The 16,681-nt window shown below is 36.8% G+C and overlaps 1 pseudogene; it reads right to left on the bottom strand.

The window, feature by feature from the left end:
• Positions 1 to 989: 989 nt before the first annotated feature.
• The window catches only part of LOC107732021 (protein FAM69A-like), a 21,067-nt pseudogene continuing 5,375 nt past the window's right edge, over positions 990 to 16,681 (bottom strand).

Raw genomic sequence — 16,681 nt, 5'->3', positions numbered from 1 at the left:
CCTGTGATTTTAGGGAAACATTAGAATCTTTTCAAAATCTTTTCTTTCTGTCCATTATACTTCAAGCAACACCATTATTGGAATGAATGAATAAACCAAAAACACAGTCAGGCTTGAAGTTCAAAATATACTTTTAAATGTTGTAAAGGGCCCTGAGTCCTAACTTAGATAAGAGTATTAGTGTATATACCAATGCATTTAAAACAAAGATGAAATGTAAAAACTAAGCATGCACTTGACATTAACTGAAAATGGCCCGTCAAAACTAACATTCAAACTTCTGCACACATCTTGTCTCTTTAAAACATGGATAATTAAAGTTGCTTTTGTTTGTGGCAGTTTGACTTAAATTGACTTAAACTGACAGCATAATTGTTCTAACCTATTGTATTGAGTAACAGTGTTCAGTCTGAAAATTATAATTCATGCAAATAATTTTCAGATCCTTTGGAGTCTGAAAAATTGGAAGGATGGAAGTGTTCTGAAATCTGAATTGTATGTCTTCTGCAGACTAGAGCAGGGGTTTTCCAAATTTCTGATACCAAGTCTTTATCATTGCCATAAAGCCAAAGCAAGATATTAGGTTATATGAACAGTATTACTTTGTATTAGATTCAATTTTTTTCTACTCCCTATTAATAGTAATAATAATATACTGTATGTATACACCTTTAAAGTAAATGCCAGAATTAAAACCTGGACTGTCAGTAAAATAAAAAAATTGTATAATTTCTGACCATTCTTTAGATTCATAAAAAAATTTAATCAAATTTTCAAAATGTTAAACCTATTTCTCAAGTTATCTTAGACTGTCCTAAAATACATTTTGTGAAAATCCATTTTATTCTGTCAAATCAGGGGTCGTCCCAGTTTGAAAACCTCTGGACTAGACACAGTTTGATTGTCTCTGAACAAGAATCCGTAGGAAGAATTCAAATTTGGCATTTTCTCTTGGCAGTGGAGGACATGCATTAGCAGAGGCAGTGTCTCTGCAGCCTAAGCTTTTATAATTTGGGATTGAGTCAAGATTGGGTAATGTTACAAAACAAAGTGCCACGAAGGCTATATAACTACTCTGCAAATACAGGCCAAAAAGAAAAGTAGGTAACTAAATTATGAGTCGCCCGATATCAATCAGTCAGTCCCAGTATCTTGTTCATCTTTTGTTCTGTTTATAAGAACGGTAACAGTTCTATGCATCGTTAGGAGTCCTTTGTGTGTGATATCTTCTTCCAAAGCAGAGTTTTGAGGTTGTTGAGAATTAAGGAATGTTCCATTTCCATCTGTTCACTGGCGCCTTTGAGAGCAATGCAGGCGTACAGCTGTTTCTCCAGTTCGTCTTTAATCTCTGATGGTGCACCATACAGAAGATAGTCCTTCAGTGTGCTACATACTTTAGCCAGATTGGGCTGTGTGACCTCCGTAGTGCAGCGGTGTTTAGTGAGATCACAGGAAGTGAGGCAGTCCCGGCCATACATACAGTCACTGTCCTCTTCGCACCGCCTTTCACGCATCGCTTCCTGAAAAGCAGCTTCGGGTACAATACGCCTTGCGTCTACCACCTTTATATCGTGGCGCTCTGTATAACCAAACCCTGCAGCACTTACATCGCACATGAGAAAACTACCAAATGTGCCGTGGAAGACGTCCTCAACGAGCTCAAACAGACCGATGCCTATCTTAGCCTTGCGAGGCCAGGATGGGGCGGCCCACTGGTCGATGCTCCGTCGCAGGCTGGCTGGAATCCACAGCTCTACCATCCACGGTAGGCTGACGCCATAGAGTGGTACATAAGGCACCTTTTCCATCACATACAAGTCCCCACAGAAGCCCAGCAGTCTGGGAGTGTGCTCTCGGTCCTGTAGCACGATGGACAGCAGGAATTCATTCAGCTGCAGTAAAGCCCAAGCTGAATGTGCTTCTGACAGGGAGATCTGGCCATCCTTGTTGCTGTCTGCAACTCCGAACACAAGGGTCACCAAATCTGCTAAATTGGCTTGGTCTCCTACTTTTGCCTGCAAGGGAAAAAGGTGCCATTGTAATGAGTTAATAACAGATGTCTGGAAGAGATGCAGTTTGTCTCTGTATATAAAAGGTCTTCCAGGCTATGATAATATCTCTCTTCATGCCAGATTCGTGGAGAATAAGTAATGCATGTTTTACATAAATTTACAATTTAAAATGGGTTAAAGGTGTAAACAAATGATTTTCAACAGCTTCAGACCTTAGGTCGTCAGTGCATATGTATTAGTGCAGAGGTTTTCAAATTTGTTTCCTTTATTCAAATAATTCTATTTATACTACTAATGTTATTATATTTTATATTATTATTATTTATAACAATATTAATGGCACAATCAAATGTTTACTAGATCAAAATTAGGAAAAGTAATAAATAGATGATTGAATAATTATATTTAATAGAATACATTTGCATGATCATCAGGGCCCCAAAGATTTGCGATATGCCACAAAGTATGCTTAATTATTCCTGCAGCCTAATAGATTATTTAAATTACAGACAGAGTTAGAACTAAACCTGCCAGGAGCTGGGCTGAGCACGCTTTATTTGGATGTTTTTTAAAGGGGACATCGAATGCAAAATTCACTTTTACATGGTGTTTGCATATAAATGTGTCTTAGCAGTGTGTGGACACAACCACCCTACAATGATCAAAAACCTCAAAAAGTCTCAATTATGAAGCTGTTTTGATTTTCTGAGGATGTCCCCTTTAAAAGTATATAATGTTAAAGCAATGCAAATGGATGTATGATTACATTAATATTGCATTTCAATATAGCATGGGATTTGACACCTTTAGATGGCTGTAGACCATCTTTTTGAACTTCTCCATTGATGTCCCTTTGGTTGGCCTGTTAAAGGAGGCCGATTCTTTTCGGGGCTCCAGTTCTATACCCAGATCATAATGAGGGTCCTCCTCCATCTGGCACTTTATGATTCCTTCCATATCCCCCCAACTGCCAGAATATACCTAAACAAAGAAGGTGGGAAGTGTAACAGCAGTTACACCAAAACAATACTGAACTACTAGAAAGAGAGAGTGGATGGATTTTATTCATCCTTATTCTCGTGATACTGTGCATGCAAATAAATATAGACCAAGATAACCAAAAGCATGGTTCAGTAGATAACAACTTAATAAGATCACACAAGACTTACAATGTTTACAGTCTGTTGTGTCTGACCTGATTGCTGGGTTTGGCAGAGAGACACTTTCCCAAGTAAAGAGTGTCCTTCTCGCACAAGCTGTTGCAGGCTGAACCATCGATCACCCCCTTCTGGAATTTATCGCACTGGAAAGACATGGAGAAACACATACGTCAGAGCCTACGCTGCATTATTCATTTTATTCCATGACACAGTACTCCCAAAAGATTGCCTGATCCATTTCTTTAGTCAGTGTCTCTTATGTAATCACTCTCCACTAGATGGCTCCCTTTAGAAAATAATGTTCGCAAAAAGTATAAAAGCTGTAGAGGTGCACCAAATAATTTTTCCCTGTTTAAAAAAAATGAATATATATCCACAGCATTGAATCAGCATCAAGATTTTCTTAACATCTAGCAAAGAACTGAAAACTCACAATAGAGTTCTTGCACTCATGTCCACGGCACAGCTCTGTGTATGAAGAGTATTCCACGTACACCACCCAGCTTCCCACGAAAACAGCCAACCAGGAAAAAAACAGGTACTTCATGTGTAGGTAGGAGAACCGGGCCTGTGCACAAACAGAGAGAGCCAAGGTAAACATTCAAAAAATGCTTTCCTTTAACAAAATATCTCCAAATGTTAACTGAAAAACATACAAAAAAGGGTTTTGTCGATATTCATATAGTAATCGTTCTTGCTGAACACTTTGACTGTTACAGACTATGCAGTGAAGGTTAGGTTTTAGTACTAGGCAGTTTTGAAGATGCTTGTGTGCTGTTGTGCACTGATTATGAGGCGATACAGTTTGCCCGAGGTTCTTCTGCAATGGTGGCGATAAGGAGCAGGACTTCTAAAAACCAGATGAAAAGAACATAGCTCAGAGAAAAGACGTTTCAAAAATCTAGGTTTAAGTTCCACAAGTTCGGTGCAGTTTCTGTAAGAAAAATTACATTTATTAATCACAGCTTTCTAGTCTTCTACACTTAAGCAATGCTAAAATGTATGTATTTATTACATGGCTGAACAATATCATTTATTTCATTCATTTAACCTATGAGGTATTAAACCCAGGAAAATCCTATCATCTTTTATTTATGTGTGACCTTTTAAAGCTCAGAACAGTGGGGAACTATCATCTTGACAGCCACACAGGATGTGTGATCCACTATAAATAGCCCTCTCACTTCAACCACTGAGGGCACTTTATGAAATATCATTTTCACCTGATTTCTAGAAACAACAGAATTTATCACAAACTTATGATGCAACAAGATTTTTTTCCAAATCCTGACCATTTCCCAGATGCAGGCTTCTCTGACAGAGTGCTCAAGTCTTATCTGGTCAATTTTCCTTTTTCCTGCAGGCAGAATTTCCATGGGACACGAGAAGCAAAAGCTTCTGATGCATGTTACAGCTTCATCTTCAAAATGATTGCAAATGTTTGAGAGCTGCAGTCAAAGCTCGCCTGAAACTACAAGCAAACATTTGAGTGAGGGGTAGCACACAGCCAGCTAATTTCAGCACCATCGCGGCTCTCCCTGGACTGACATTTCCTTATCTGCAAAATCTGAGCTGACAGAACCTCTTTTCAGGCATGAGGAGGAGGAATGGGCCTTGTAGCTGAGCGTGACAGCCTGCAGTAGCTCCATGAGAAACAGTGTAGACCTGGTGTCTATTGTTTTGTGTTTTAGGAGGCACTTTGTGTGAAGCAGTTGCTAGACGAGTGCTTTGCCACCTGTATAGAGAGTTTGTTTAAGTTGATCTTCATGCAAACACATTCACCCAGAGCAAAAACAAACAATAAGGAAGAAGACGCCAGTACATGGTAACATAACAGATGAAAAACAACATCTCCACTAACAAAACTGATCTATAAAAAATAGTACCATAATAATAGTGTCTTGTTTTTGACATGTACCAAATTGGAGTACCATTTAAATACCAGTATGAAAGTTCAGTGCCCAAATTGAAGGTGCTGAGGTGATGTAATATAATGTTATTTGGTTTGACCTGGAAAGCACACATTGTTTCTCAGTGCAAACCAAACCTCAGAGGAACAGTTTGCTGAACTTCGCTCAGCTCAGTGCAAACAGCTATACTGCTTGCAAAATTGATAAGAAATGCTAAATTATTAATCACAACGATTGCAGCCATGCATCTCTGTATTAGTGTAGCTAGTGTTTAACTGCTGTGTGTATGATAGGCCTGACCTGCTCAATAAAATCATGAAGTAGAGTGGGGTCACATGATGGCATGGGTATGAAAATAGTGAATGAGTTTTTAGGTTTAATCTCATTCCCAATTACAGATGTTCTCACATTAAAACATTTTTTTTTTCATTGAATTCATTCATTATTTATTCTGTACTTGAGTGTGAATGAGGTCAACAATGCTAATAGTATTTGCTTTATATCACTGAGCACTGGTACTTTGTCATTTAATCCAGAATTGTGAAATTGTAGTGGACCAATAAATCATAATTTCAAAATGGTCAAGAATTGCATTAGCTGATAACCGTGCTGACTGACATAAAACATAGCACCCTGTTTGTGTCAGTCCAACTTGGTCTAAGCATATTTTTCTGTTGTAAATATATAAAATATATATAATAATATATAACATATATATAATATGAGCATTCTGTCAGCCAGTTGCCATGGCGACAGCTCCTCTATATACTGTATATACTGCTGCTTGAATGTTTGTGAACCCTTCAGAATTTTCTATATTTCTACATAAATATGACCCAAAAGATCATCAGATTTCACACAAGTCCTGAAAGTTGACAGAGAGAATCCAATCAAACAAATGAGACAAAAATATATAGTTTGTCATTTATTTATTCTGGAAAATGATCCAATCTTACATATCTGTGAGTGGCAAAAGTATGTGAATCTCTAGGATTAGCAGTAAATTAGAGTCCATCTGTTCAGAGGTGTTTTCAGTCAATGGGATGACTATCAGTTTTGTTTAAAGAACAGGGATCTATCAAAGTCTGATCATGTTTGTGGAAGTTAATCATGGCATGAACAAAGGAGATCTATGAGGATATCTAAAAAAAGATTTGTTGTTGCTTTTGTTGTCAAAGATAGATTGTGTTCAAATGGAGGAAATTCAAGACCATTGTTACCCTCCCCAGGAGTGGTTGACCAACAAAGATCACTCCAAAGTAAGACTTGTAAGAGTCCACGGAGTTGCAATGGACCCCAAGGTAACATCTAAGTAACTAAAGGCCTTTCTCACATTGGCTAATGTTAATGTTCATGATTCCACCATCTGGAGAACACTGAACAACCATGGTGTGCATGACAGTTTTGTGGATAGATGAGACCAAGACAGAACTTTTTGGTTTAAATAAGAAGTGTTATGTTTGGAGAAAGAAAAATACTGCATTCCAGCATAAGAACCTTATCCCATCTGTGAAACATGGTGGTGTTCGTATCATGGCTTGGGCCCGTTTTGCTGCATCTGGGCCAGGATGGCTTGCCATCATTGATGGAACAATGAATTCTAGCAAATTCTAAAGGAAAATGTTGGGACATCTATACATATACTGAATCTCAAGAGAAAGTGGGTCATGCAGCAAGACAACAACCCCAAGCACACAAGTCGTTCTACCAAAGAATGATTAAAGAAGAACAAAGTTAATGTTTTGGAACTGCCAAGTAAAAGTCTGGACCTTAATCCAATTGAAATGTTGTGGAAGGAGCTGAAGCAAGCAGTTCATAGGAGGAAACCCACCAACATCACAGAGTTGAAGCGGTAATGGGCTAAAATTCCTACAAGCTGCTGTGCAGGACTGATCAGCAGTTACAAGAAACGTTTAGCTGCAGTTATATATAAATTCTGTTGAAATGGTTATATATAATTATTATGTTTATATTATAATATTGTCTAAAATAAGTATTCATTCTAAATTAATTTGCTACCATTAAACTTTACCCAAATATAAAGGAACAAAAAAAATAATACCGTATATACATAGTACATTTATTTATACATTTTATATAGAGAGAGAGATTGTAGTGATTGGATATAATAAAGGCACGCAGTTGATCGTAATATATTGTTGTTATGCTTCCATTTGCCCTGCAATCTTGAATTGCTCTAGACTAGAGTGATTGATCTCATACCATATCAATAATAGTTGCCAATTATGCATACTGCAAGAGACAAATAACAGACCTGATGGAGCCTCTTCTCTCTCTTAATGATGATGAGACATGAGTTGGACAGTGATGGACTTTCTTCTTTTTCAGTCTGTTTTGCTTATGGCACAGTATCAGCTCTTCAGTATCTCTCTTGCACTGACGTTTTATCTCAGAGAACATCCAAATTTCTAACTGACAGTAAGCCTCTTTTAATCAGCCTCCTATTTCATGGTACAAGCCTGAGTAAGATTTAATCTGTACTTTATTTTGCTAAAGTAAATCCAGTTATTATCAGAGCCTGGAGACATACAAACACCAATATCCTACCCTGAGCTGATCTAAACCAATAACCAAAATGCCAATAATGTAAAGTAGATTGATTTCAAGTCCCAACTGGTTGGAGTAAACCTCAATCTCTGAACTGACCCTCCAGCTTCCAATTTACAATTTGGTCAGATCCAGAAAGCCTGGTGTGGCTACAGTCAGCAGAACTGAGATGATACATGTGTTTTTTCCTGCACATTTTGAAATGAGGTTCTTAGTCACCCTATCATTGGTCTCATCTGTTTGTCTAATTTAATCTGCGCTCTCTCTCTCTCTCTCTCTCACACACACACACACACACACTGTCTCTTTCTTTAGTGGCTCTCCTAATGACAGGCCATCACTCCCTCCTCGCTACGGGCACTCAGTGAGATGCAATTCTGCCATTCCCATCTGAGAATCCATCTTACACTACTCTTTAAATCTCATGCCCTTCAGGTTCTCAACCCCCTCACCACCATCTCAAACTCACTGCCTCACTAAGCCAGGATGACGTTAGAGAGTTGTGGCAGGCCAGCGTCCTGTACAGCCTTTCATACCTCTTAGGGCCCAGAGGAGCTGTCGCCACGGCAATGGGCTGACAGAATGCTCAGTTTTGTAGGCAGCGTCTCCCTGAGCCCAAAGTCAAGGTTTGGGAGAAGAGGTTCATTCATTAAACCTAAATCAGTTTTCTGCTTTCACAGTCTCTCATCATTGAATTCCTCCCATTGCCATACCCTACTTCTTATTTGGTTGATGTCTGTCGGCTTAAAAGTTTAAAATGATTTAAAACTTTACCATTCTTATACCTAAATCATATCTGGTGCTGTTTGTCTTCTGTAAAGGTCACCATGACTTCCTACTGATATTTAATTTCCACCTTTTTATTGTATGATGACTTCCTCTTTGAATTATTAATGGTTTGATCTACTATTTATACATATATATCTATAGCTATACAGAGACCAGCACACAACAAATAACATTTTTTTAATCAGTATTTCTATCTATATATAAATTATCAATCAAAACTTTAAGGCTTGTACGATGTTTCAATGATTTTGAAAGAAGTCCTTTATGCTCAAGGCTGCTTTTATTTGCTCAAAAAAAAAAACAGTAAAAGAGTAATATTGTGAAATATTATTCCAATTTAAAATAACTATTTTCTACTTTAATGTGCTTTGAAATCTAATTTGTTTCTGTGATGGCAACGCTGAATTTCCAGCAGCCATTACTCCAGTGTTCATTGTCACATGATCTTGCTGATTTGGTGCTCAAGAAACAGTGGAAACTGTGATAATGTTTTTGCTGAATTTGTATTGCTGAATAGAAAGTTCAAAAATAACGCCATTGATTTCAAATAGAAATCTTTTGTAACAATGTCTTTGTATAGTTTGACAGAACGCTCAGTTTTGTAGGCAGCGTCTCCCTGAGCCCAAAGTCATAAGAAAGCTTTATAATACATATTTCCAATTAAATTATAATACAATATCTCCAATTTTTGTATTATCTCATTATTACTGATTGGAGTATGTGAATGAATAATAGCACTTTGATTTGATTAGTAATAAAATAATAAATAATGATCAATATTTCTCAATGCTGGAACATCAGTTAATTACAGGAATAGTTCATCCAAAAATAATTCTGTTACAAGCAGAAGAAAGACCCTGAAACAACATACAGAACTACCACATTTTGCTATAAGTTTGATTGCATCATATAACAATTGCTGTTAATAGTGTTCATCGTCTGTTTGATTACGTCTTTAATTGATTTTTCCGTACATTTCTGCCATATGTACATTAACTGACAGTCACCACTGATAAGCTACCACTAAATATTGTATTGTATAAAACTTAATTTGCTGTAAAGTTGCTTTGCAACGATTTGTATCGTGAAAAGCGCTATACAAATAAACTTGAATTGAATTGAAAAGAAATAAATTCTTAAATGGGTGATTAAATGATGACAGAATTTTCATTTTTGGGTGAACTAACCCTTTAAGAATAAGGCATTAAAAAACAGCAAGCCACACCCCTCTATGGTAGTCCCCAGTATCAATTTTCATAAAATAAAATTCTGCCTCGAAAGGCACCATTTCCTCAGAATGACCCCTTTCTCTCCAGGATGATTCACAAAACTCAGCTGCAGCTGCATGCAATTAGTTTAATGTCTCCAGTTAGCACTATGCGTATTTCTAATTTTCTCATCATTGTTCATTGTTTCCACATATATAACCGTAAACTGCGAATCACATCTTGTATAATGAGAAAGAAGCTAAGAAAGCCTGACAAAGACTTTCCAAACAGAACAAGAGTGGAGATTATCAAATCAGTCAGTCCACAAACATAATTAAAACAATTAATCTGATCAAGTCTTATCCTCCAGGAATACATAGCCTCATTGCTATGAAAAACACACATTACCCATAATGCCCTGAAAGACACAGTAAACTGTACCCAAAATCAAGTTAAACAGTTCATTGTTTTCAACAAGGCAACACAAGCAGCAACGCTCTGCTTCTTGTGTATCAAGCAGCAGCTCATATATCAAACTGAGGGAGTTTGACATCAATAGCTTTATAGTTTGCCACTCGGGATGACGGGTCTCCCCCTTATGACAGGAAGTGTTTCCATGGTAGCACTTTGAATTAACAGAGGATCGTAGTGTCAGAAAGCTCTCATCATTTAGTACACTGAGATCATGCTGGTCAGTGGACATGTGTCTGTATGTGTCAAACAGCATTTGGATGCTCTGCTGCTGTGAACTCACAGGCGATGTGTCAGAGACAGTGTGAAAAATTCGGCAGCGGCCCCCACATCACTCTCAGCTCTCAGCCGAACTGAAGACTGCGTGGAATATCAATCACAAGACGGAGAGAAAAGTCCACATAAGGCTCCGCACAACATGAGCCTGTGGCTCAGCCTTTAATGGGGAAGTAGATAAGGCATATGCGCAAATAGTTTTTGGAGTTTCTACAGACTTTATTATGTGTGTGCGGAGGATGAGAGCCACATTAGTGCCAATGCACTTCATTAGAACTTTCATTTAATACTTTGGAGAGCTCTATCAGCTCTTCTTATAATCATGGGCTTTAAGAACATGGTTCTGTCTGTCGGCACTTTGAGGTGAACTCTCTTTAACCGGCGTTCTGAGCTAAGAGTCTTAGTTAGGTCGCTATTGATGATTAGCGGGACATCATCACAGAAATGGGTCAATGGCAAATAAGAGAAGGAAAAATCTTTCCTAGAAATGTACTTTTTGTATTCATGTTTGGTTATAATTTAATGACTTACCATAGTGTAACTTGAATACACCTTGGATAACATTTGGAATACATAAATGTACACATCAAAAACTTTAACACAATAAAAAAGCATTTTTACAAATATTATGAATAATAAATTAATAAATATCAATACATAGATTTGCTCCATATCACATTTTACGAGCTGAGCTAATTTTGCCATGTCATTAATAGATATTATTATTATATATTATCTGATATTTTAAAAGACTAACCTTGTCACACAGTCATGAGGGTCTGCAGGCATTTTCCCTATGATATAATTTCCTGTTTTTTGCAGAACATGTCTTGTATGTGTCAACACATGACTTTGTTGGTCATACCACTTATTATTTGGCAGAGAAAGTAGCGTAAGCAGTTTTATAGAAAAGTTTAAAGGGGTCATATGATGCGATTTAAATTTTTCCTTTCTCTTTGGAGTGTTACAAGCTCTTGGTGCAATAAAGAAGATCTGTAAAGTTGCAAAGACTAAAGTCTCAAATCCAAAGAGATATTCTTTATAAAAGGTGTAATGTATTCTAAGTTGCTTCAGAAGTATTGTAAGAAGTACTACGTACAACAATAAAACAGTGCATTGACATAAAAAAAAGGAAATTTATTCTGGTACTTAAATACTTTTAAAAGCAAGTACTTCTGTACTTTGAGTTAAATAAAAATCTGTCTTTACAACCTTTACTTGTAATGGAGTAATATTTGACCAGCAGTATCTGTGCTTTCACTCAAGTAATGGAGTTGAGTACTTTGTCCGCCTCTGCCTGGAGCTGATCCGTGCTGGTTGCTGAGGAAATACAACTTTGCGCTGTGGATCGTTTCAGAAAGGCGGGGCATAGAGGAGAAACAATAATGTACAGTATGTGGAAAATAATGTGTTTTTTGAACCTTAAACCGCAGAAACACATTTCATTACACAAAATACACAAAATAATGTTCTTTTGAGCAACATCATATGACCCCTTTAAAAAATTAAATACATTTTTTCAGAATGCACCCTACATTTTTTTTTCTTTTCTGATAATCTGTTTTACTCGGATGTATGTCATCTGATTTGATCGATACTTTCCATTTCCACTTCGCAACTTTAAGTTTTGTTCTTCTGCTATGTCTAGAATTTCATTCTCAATATTTAATTTTGATACTAGGAGAGTTGTATCAAAATGAAATCATTTTGTATCAGTTTTATCAGAGTTGTATCACAAAAGGTGTATTTAAAGAAAAAATCTATAATGATAGATTTGTTTCTTGCAAACACAGAGTTTTTCACTTCCCAAATTGATAATGAGGGACTGGAGTCATGTGGATTGCTTGTAGATTATCATGATGTTTTTATCAGCTGTTTTAACTATATTTCTGACGGCACCCATTCACTGCAGAGGATCTATTGGTGAGCAAGTGATGTAATGTTTCTCCAAATCTGTTCTGATGACGAAGTAAACTAATCTATGTCTTGAATGGCCTGAGGGTGAGTTAAATTTCAGCAAATTAAAATTTTGGGTGAACTATTCCTTTAATAGATTCAGACAAAAAAAACTGTGCCATGTCACAGGAACTATTCGAGCTGTTCATGCCAGACAAGGGAGAGAGGTGTTGTAATGTATAATAATAATGTAATAATGTAAAATATGTGAAAAATAATGTGTTTTTCGAACAACCTAGCATGAGAGCCTGTTCTAGTACACCCCCAAAACAAAATCAAGCCTTTGTAAAAGAGCATAATAGGACCCCTTTAAACCCAATATAACATATTAATCTAAGATAAATCTAAGATATAAAATATTTTGTCACAATACTAGGCCTACAAATATATATATAAAAGTGAAAGTGAATATATATATACATGGTATCACCAAATGGTATTGCAAAAATAATGATTTTATGGAATGTATTTAAAATCGGTTTCTCCGAACACTCCCTGTCTGTCACTGGTTGACAAACAAATAGTCCCGCCCTAAGCTCACACTATTGGTTGAGTCAGTTTGATGTGTCAGGCAGGCTGTGATGCTTAATCAAACCGAGCAATGGTTTGATAGGGCCACAAAGCCACAGTGTTTCTACTTCTTTTCGGGGAAATCATACATATATTTAGGGGATTGTATTTTGAAATAAAAAAGAAATTACACACTTCAGCTTTAAATGTACAACTAAAAGCCTACCATCTGCATGTGGTTCATTTTCTTGCTGCCCTCCCATGAGGTTAAGTCTGCATCTATGCACTCAAGCATGTATGCACACAAGTCTGTTTAAACCAGTAAGTACTCCAATCGTTCGGCTCATTGAGACATGCTATAATGCTCATTGCCAAAATGCATAGTATTCCAGATTAATCCTTGTGTAACAAATGTATCCCTGCTCCATTACAAGTGCAGCACTTCACAAACAAAGCAAACCCACACCTGACCTTTTCAATGTACAGAGACATTAATTTCAGCTCAGCTAATGTGGCATGTTCATCCTTAGGACAACATCAGCCATCACCAAAGGGAGAGCCAAAGTGAAGTAGGTAATGAGAGGTTATTGATTGAGGCTTTGTGTCTGCTTTTCATTCGTGGCTGAGTGAGTGAAGACCAGTGACTGTGGAAAAGGTGGGCAGAAACAGTGGTATCCCAATGACCCTCAAATGCTTTCATCCAACGTTTTAATCAGAACTGTTCTAAAGACATACAGGCAAAAGAGTGAGTGTTAAGTGAGGTAGTCTACTTCTTCAAAGAACCACTGCTATTCTCAAAGCTACATTCAACCTGCTGCTGACCAGCCTGAGAAGAGGTGCATCAAGGACTTATGTTAGTCAAGATTTTTTTTTAAATACCTCGTTAAAAATCAACTTTATGCACTTATTCCTATGTTGGGAATATTCTTGAGTATATGCAAAGGGACAGTTTTTCAAAAAGGAGTGTTTCAAAGAAGAAAATGTCATCCATTTATCAATTTATACAAATAAAATTTACTATTACTATTCTATTTACTATTACACAAATAAAATTTACTATTTACTATTTTCTCATAATATTACTTTTTATGTCTTATGGTACCATTGCAATGTAGTCAGAGCACACAAAGGAGCAGGTGCTACACACAACCAGCACATTTTTATATCAGTATTTCTATCTATACTGCATATACAGTCCCATTCAAAAGTTTGGGTCAGTAACATTTTTTAAATATTTTTGAAATAAGTATCTTATGCTCATTAAGGCTGCATTTATTTGTTTAAAAAACAGTTATATTGTGAATACTAGTACTTTTTTTAAGGGTTTCTATTATGTAGTAATTTGTAATTTGTAATGTAATTTGTTCTTGTGGTGGCAAAGCTGCATTTTCAGCAGCCATTACTTGGGTCTTACTTAATGCATCCTTATTGAATAATAGTATTAATTTCTTTTAAGGAAAAAATTATTATATGCCAAAGGGATAACAATTAAAAAAACATCTAAATAGTAATATCTATATTGTTTTTTGATATTCAGATTTTATTAAGTAAACAAGACAACAATATAGAAAAAGAAAAAAATACTGAAAAGGAACATTATTATTTACCGTTTCCTCCTTATTACTTCATTGTGACTAAGCAGGCCAGGTTTCTGAATCCAAACAGGCATCACTGACAAGCAAATGTGGGCAGTCATATGTTAATGTATTCATCTAGCTGATGCCAGAAAGTTATTAAAGTTACAAGCCATTCTTGCAGTTTAGTTTCAATAGATGGTCTATTTGGAGTGGGACGAGACGATTTGAGTTCTGAAACTCTAATTTCACAGACAGATCAAGGAAAATTCATGATATCTGAAAGGCCCCTTTAAACGATTTACCATTTACCAAGACATATTACAAAACTGACATAAATGGATCTGCTATCTATCGATTTCTTGAATCATCTGAATAAGCAATAAATCATTTGGTTTCTGGAATATGACTGGAGATTAAATCTGCCAAAGGCTGAAATATAAATGTGAGCGTAAAAGATTACGCTGTCTCCTCTAAGGCTTTGACAGCTTGTTTGGTTTGACAGCAGCGTCTCTATTCTGTATGAGATGAACCACAGAGGGACCAACAGATGATAGGTCCTCAGAAGCTTACTATGTAATCATCCTCCTAGTGCCCACAGCTTCAAGCATTACTCGTTGCACTCAAGCCTCCGATTTCAGGTACTCTGCAAAAATGTGCCATACATAATAGGAATATGGGGCGTGTCTGTTGCTTTCAATCCTCAAACCCCTCAGTGGCTTGTGAGAGATGATAGGACAGAAGAAGCGGATCAAGTGGGGGAGAATTTTTGCGCTGACACTTGTTTTCATAGCTTGCTCTCTACTCATCCATAATTCATGATCATAAAGCGATTTCTTGCTGCCTTCTCCCTGATGCCCCCCTCCCCTTCAGACCAGTGAATGACGGATAGATGGAGAAAGCACAAAAAAGAGCAAGGAAAAGTGACAAAGACAGATAGAGAGTGAGAGAAAATGGCTGCTGTCACGCATAACCTCAAAAACAAAAGGGTTTTTAATGACCTGAACTGTAGAGAAAACATTTACAAGACTATTCTCTCTCTAAAGGAAATATATGGCATGAAGAACAAGAAAAGGCTTCTCTGGTGCATTATAAGTGTGATGGGAGATATAGTGTTAGTTTCCGCTCTAGTTTCCGCTTTTTTTCTCTGCTCCCAAGCGGCGGCGTTCTGATGGAAGCAGACGTCACACAGGCACTGCAGGTCTAATTTGACTTATCTGTGAGAGAACAACCAGCAATCAGACACCCCATCCCGTTTCTCTCAGTCCTGTTGCCCCATGGGACACATCCATCTACACACTGACTCAACACTGCAACAGTCCAAAATGTTTACATCAACCTAACCACTGGAGCTCAGGAAGGTTGTGATTCAGGGCGACTAAAGCAGTCCAACATGGATTCACATGAAAAAAAAACACATGATTAATGTGCAATGATGATCAGTTGCTCCTTGTTCCACTGTGTGACTCCAACAGCAACAAATAATCTAGACACAGCAACATCTTGTTCACTGTATCACAAACTGTCATTTCAAAGCAGCTGCTCTTTTATGAGATGGAAAGTCCTACGTCACAAAATGTTTGTACTGTTTTTTTCCAAATAGTTGATCATTTGTCAGTGCATATTAAATGCATTTTAAATCCTAATAATTATCAAACTTATCATTGAAATTTATGCAAGAAAAATATTATTTTAATATGATTTTAAAGCTGCAGTCCGTAAGTTTTGCCTCTTTGTCGCCATCTCTGTTTGAAAACCTGCAATTGCAGCTTTTTGCGGAATTATCATCCTTGCGTGGGTTGTGTGGCGCCACGTTTGTTCTGACCAACTGAGGAAAAATTAATTACAATAAATCGCGCTACCAATGGTGATTTAATCTAAAGATTGGTTAGCTCATATCGCATCAAACCGTGCAAATGATTATTATTGTTATACTTTATTCTCAAATTATTAATGTTAACATCAGCATTGCGTGACTGTGTGTATTAGCGTGTAGATTTCAATATCTGTACAGTCTAATATCTAATTGTCATACCATTCGAATTTCATATTAAGAAATTCTTTTAACCCAAAAAGCAAACTATGCTCCCTTCGAACTGGTTGTCTTTAAAATACAAATCTTGTGTAATCCCAGGCTATCTGTAATCAGAAGCACATTTAAAACTGGAATATAATTTCATTTCATTCACGTGTTTCATAAACACATAATCCTTTCTGGATTACAATCCGCCATCAAAATGATTTTTT

This window comes from Sinocyclocheilus rhinocerous, unplaced genomic scaffold (assembly GCF_001515625.1).
Source record: "Sinocyclocheilus rhinocerous isolate Xijiao unplaced genomic scaffold, SAMN03320098_v1.1 scaffold1120, whole genome shotgun sequence".
NCBI classification, from domain to species: Eukaryota; Metazoa; Chordata; class Actinopteri; order Cypriniformes; family Cyprinidae; genus Sinocyclocheilus; species Sinocyclocheilus rhinocerous.
This window is presented reverse-complemented; position numbering and strand designations above follow the sequence as displayed.